The sequence below is a fragment of the Elaeis guineensis genome, chromosome 6, assembly GCF_000442705.2.
Source record: "Elaeis guineensis isolate ETL-2024a chromosome 6, EG11, whole genome shotgun sequence".
NCBI lineage: Eukaryota > Viridiplantae > Streptophyta > Magnoliopsida > Arecales > Arecaceae > Elaeis > Elaeis guineensis.
In genome coordinates this window covers 122,719,433-122,724,798 of record NC_025998.2, presented here as the reverse complement: position 1 = coordinate 122,724,798, position 5,366 = coordinate 122,719,433, and the positions used below count along the sequence as shown (strand labels likewise).

General features: G+C 37.4%; 1 non-coding gene across 1 annotated transcript; it reads right to left on the bottom strand.

The window, feature by feature from the left end:
* Positions 1-4,843: 4,843 nt before the first annotated feature.
* On the bottom strand, positions 4,844-4,959 carry LOC140858996 (U6atac minor spliceosomal RNA). Its single transcript, XR_012142397.1, has one exon. It is a non-coding gene; the product is annotated as a U6atac minor spliceosomal RNA (small nuclear RNA).
* Between the last annotated feature and the right edge of the window lie 407 nt (positions 4,960-5,366).

Here is a 5,366-nt window from a genome sequence, read left to right as displayed (position 1 = left end):
TGAGTCGACTCATGAGTCAACTCATGGCACTATGAGCTGAATGGCACGAAAAAATTCCCATGGCATGCTGGATTTTTTGGCTTGGCACGACCTGTGAGTCGACTCATGAGTCGACCCACAAGGCATGAGTCGACTCATGAGTCGACCCCTGCTGATTTGAACCGAAAAATTCAGAAATCAGATCTTCTGGTCTGTTGCAACAGAAGTCGACTCATGAGTCGACTCCTGAAGCATGAGTCGACTCATGAGTCGACCCCTGCGACGGGAAATGTCAGCAACGGCTATTTTTTTGTCCGTTTTAATTGCCATTTATGCTTCCTAAAAATCCTCTAACGGCTCTTTATCTGCCTAAATTGTTTTCTCTTGCTTCTAATGCTACAAAATGCTTTAAATGATGAAAGAAATTGCAGATTAAATAGCGGATCAAACGTGAAATCAAATGTAGAGAAGAAAAGAGAAGAAAAGAGAGGAAAAAGGGAAGAACAGAAGAGAGGATCCAAAATTTGCAAGAAAAAGCCTGAGATCAAAGAAATATCCATAGAGAAAAAGAGAGAGGATCCACAATATACCAGAGAGATTGTGAAAGAGAAAAGGAAGATCTTTCAAGGAGAGAATTCTTCACGCCTATCGTTTCAACCTTGATCTAGAGATCGTTCAAAGCTTTCAAGAGATCTTCAATCAACAATCAACCTCTTCTCAAGCGTTCAACCGTTCATTCATCTTGAGAAAATCTGAAAAAGGGGTTCTTCATTTGAGTAAAGCTTTTATTGTTATATTTGCTCATTTAAGGAGCTGTTTTTGTATTCATCTGTGCTCTAAATATTCTTACTCTTTGTGAGTTTTTGCTCTTGTTTTTGGAGGATTTCCAAAACAAGGAAAGGTTGATCCGAACCTGAAATCGGAGTGTTGTGGGTTGGCTTGTACCCGGGAAACAAGTGTTCTAGCTTGGGATAGCTAGGGTCGGAGTTTCCGACGTCCTGTATTCTAGCTTGGGATAGCTAGTGTCGGAGTTTCCGACGTTTTGTATTCGGGTTGAATACAAAGGATAGTGGATTAAAATTCCCAAGTGGGATCTTGGGGAGTGGACGTAGGTGCAAGGTTAGCACCGAACCACTATAAATCCTTGTGTTTGTGGTGTGCTTTATCGCTTTATCTTATTTATATCCTTGCAATACTGCTTTAGTTAATTAATATTGATTTAAAGCCATTATTTTGTTCTTCATAAGTTATCTGTTGGGCTTAAAATTTTTAGAAACCCAATTCACCCCCCCTCTTGGGTTGCATAGCTGGGCAACAAAGGTCTAGAGAGAGAATCTAGAGAGAGAAGGTAGAGAGAAGAGAGAGGAAAGAGGAAGAGAAAGGAGAGAGAGAAAATTCTCTCTTTCTATTTTTTTTCTCCTTTTCTTTTTCTTTTTCTTTTCTCTTTTTTCTTTCTTCTTCTTTCTTTTTCCTTTTCTTCTCGCGGCCTCCCTTGGGCCGAAACAGGGGAAGGACCAGAGAGGGCTTGGTGGCTCGACTCCGATGAAGGTGGCAGCACGACCGGAGGTCCGACAGCGGCGATTGACAGCGGTGGGGCAAAGGATGGCCGGTGGCAAGGTTCGACCGGCAAGAAGTCAAGAAAAATCAGAAAAAATAGGGTATCATCGCTTTTCTTTTGTTTTTCGATCATTGGCCGGTCACCGACGGCCAAGACCTTCATGGAAGAGGGACAGAGAGACAAGGATCCTATCCTAGGGGTGAGATGCTGCAACTGGCAGCGCCGGTGGTCAAAAAAAAGAGAAAGATGGCCCGACCGAACAGAGCAAAACAGGGGTCACCTTGTTCATGGATTTTTCGGCGATCCTGAAGGCCGGAAAGGGTGCACGAAGCCATGGAAAAGAGAGGAAGGAGAAAAAGGGTTTACCTCAAGCTTCAGCAGCGTTGTCGGCTCCAATTTCCGGCGAGCATGAGTACGAGAGGTCACGGCTTCAACGGAAGAAATCAAGAGATCAAGCTCGAAGATCGCTGGTGGAGAGTCTTAAGGGAGGGAAGGAGGGTTTATAGGGGAGCTATCCTACCCTAAGCCGGACTCCATGGGTCCGATTTCACCGGGGTCGGAGGGGAAGAAGACTCCGGTTAGGAGTCTTCCTCCTCCTCCCGTTGGGCTCTGTTTTGGGCTTCTCCAAAGTTTGCCAGGCCCAAGAGTCCTATGGGCTGGGCCGTGACAGCTCTATAGAAGAGGCGTTATGTGATGGTCTCATCAGACTTAATCTCAGTCCATTCGGTTGCGCTCTCAGCCCATTCAACATGTATTTAAGTCTAGAGAAATTCAGCCCATTCAACACGTATTTAAGCCCATTCAACATGCATTTCAACCTATTCAGCCCTCCATTACGTAGCCTAGAGAAATTCTTTGTGCACCGCGGGCAGTGTAGAAAATCCGAGGTGGAGTGCATCGTCTTGTCCAATTAGTCTATATAGTCATCATTTTTCAATACATATTTAATACTTACAGATTGATTTTTTTGTTTAAAAATTTTTTATAACAAAAATACCCCTCTTTTGGAAAAAAAATTATGATATCCTATGGCGTATTATAGCCCGGGATGTCATAATATGATCTAAGATATCATAATATGAAAGAAAAATTTTTGTTCAACTACTTTCCAATATGCATTTAATACCTATAGTTTTATTTTTTTATTTAAAAATTTTGAATGACGAAAATATTCTTATTCTTTGAAAAAAATTATGATATTCTGTGCATATTATGACATCCTGTGTTATATTATGATATTCTGTGGATAAAAATTATGATTTTCTGGATGCAGGATGTCATAATATGGACATAGGATATCATAATTAATCAAAAAATAGAAATATTTTCATCATATAAATTTTTTAAACGAAAAAGTTAATTTATAGGTATTAAATATATGTTAGAAAATAGTGACTATATGGACCAATCGAACAAGATAGTATACTTCACATCGGATTTTTTACACCGTCTATGGTGCACAAATAATTTGCTATGTAGCCTAAGTAAGCCCATAGCTGAAACAGTAATTTTACTAAATCTCTTTCGTTACTCATCCAAACTATGGCCGAACTCTGGACTTCTGCAAGCTGGATGCAAATGGGCCAAACTCTACCGCAAAACGAAAGAGAACTTGTAACATGTAAAGTATTATTTGGATCAACAGTGCAAGGGCAGATTTTCCCTGTACAGCCTCTATGGTTCTAAAGTCATCGATAGGATCATCAAATTTCTCATCATACTAAACCAAGATTAAAAAGACCGTTGTTGCAATAGTATGACATATTGGCGTAACTTGATTTTGAACTTTTCATAGTCCAGCCAAGCTAGTCCAATCATCCAAGGCTCGATAATAGAAAAATTATTAGTTAGAACAGTCCAATCACGTATATTTTACACAATCTGATAAAAATTTGATATGTCATTTGTTATTAAAAAAGGAGCATCGTTATCGAATTTGATTGAAAATTTTGAATAGCAAAAGATTTATTTTTATCACCAGCTAACAATTTTTGTAGTTTTGAATGAATGGTTTACTTTTTTCTGAATGATGTGCTAATTTTTTATTTGATGGTCTAAGATACATATGGTATAATAGTTCTAATCATTAATTTCTCTTAAGCGTAACACGGTGGGCATTGTTGGGAATAAGAATTCATGCTAATAGTGTATGTGGTGATAGCAATCTATTATTGACCCATTAGCCCAACCCACAAACAACTTGTTTTAAGTAAGTTTGGGTTTGACATTAATGGGTCAATCTGTTTAAACTTATTTATTAAATGGGTTGGATTCAGATTTAGATTTTTAATCCATTTAATTATTTAATAATTAGATCAGATTATAACTTAATCTATTTAACCTATTTCTTATCTGTTTAAGCTGACCCCTTAGCTTGTTAAACCCATTTAACTTAACCTAATTAATAAATTGATTTTATAGGTTGGGCTAGATAATTTGTTTAATAAATAGATTGGGTTCAAATATGAATTTCTAATCTATTTAACAAACAAGTCATATTTGGATTGATGAATTTTTGACCTGATCCACATCTGACTTGATCCATATTTAAGCTGACCTGATTTGATTACCATCCCTAAGGTCATGCTGAAATTACCTTAAGGCTTGCTTATTTTGCCCTATGTAAATTCTCAAAAGAGCAAAGTTAATTTTTTTAACTCTATGAATTGTAACAATCTATATAATTTTAATTTTTTTTTTCTTTAGTAAAAGTAAGCAAAAGCTAATCTATATAGAAGTTTGTTATTTCTCCAAATAGAATGATTGTTGGATCTCCCACCATTTGTAAGGTGAATAAAAAAATAATTTTGTGATGCTAGTAACATTCATTTGATATTATTGGATGGTTCTCTCTCAAAAAAAATATTAGATTACTTCTTCCTCAAAATATATAAGAATTGGAGGTTGGGAGAAACAGGAAATGTTTCTTATGCGCATAGATCTAGATCTATCACTTAAAAAATTTCTTTTATATTTTTGGGCTTTAGGATTAAGGAGATGCACAAATAGAATCTATATCAATGTGTGTTCCATGTGTCCATATCAATCCCCAAATTGGGCGTGAAGCATTTGGCGTGTTTCTCTAGTGCACCATTTTTTTGAGGAAAAAGAGAAGGAAGTGAGCCACTTCTCCTTGGCACGTAAAATAATATATATTAAAATTGTTCGTACAGAACAAGGACTAAAATGTGGAGGATTCAGTGCATTTAGATCATAGAGACGTAACAGAACCCATTTACTGCGTAGATGAGTCCTGTTTCAAGAAAAATAGAACCATATATGAGTATTGAGTTGGTACATATTTATAAAAAAATTGGGTAAGATCCGCGGGAAGCCTTAACCGTGTGTGTTACAGGAAAGCCCGAAGGCTGTTGCCGTCCTCGTCAGGGGAGATGCCAACCGTCTCTCCTTTCAACGAACGCGTGTTTCTCTAATACATCGATCCTATATCAAATAACATGTGGTCCTCACGCTACAACGTATAAGTCTGCATGCCCCAAAACTTTCTAGGAAAACATAATATTTTTGTGGTAATTAATGACCAAAAACGTGGACAAAAGACTGGATATCAAATTTTGGCATGGCACTCTACTTCTTGTTAAAAAAATCCTTTTGTCTTTTTTTTTTTTTTGTTTTTGGTTGTTACAAAGGAGGCACAAAAAAAATATAAACAGAAATAAGGTACATGAGGCAAAATCACTCACAACCATCTGCAAAAGACTCATAAGCATCGGCTTTCAACATTAAATCCTACTAAGGAGTTATAGAACATCCCTTCCAGTATACACTGCTTGGTCTGCTATTGGTAGCTAACCAATCAGTAGAGCAT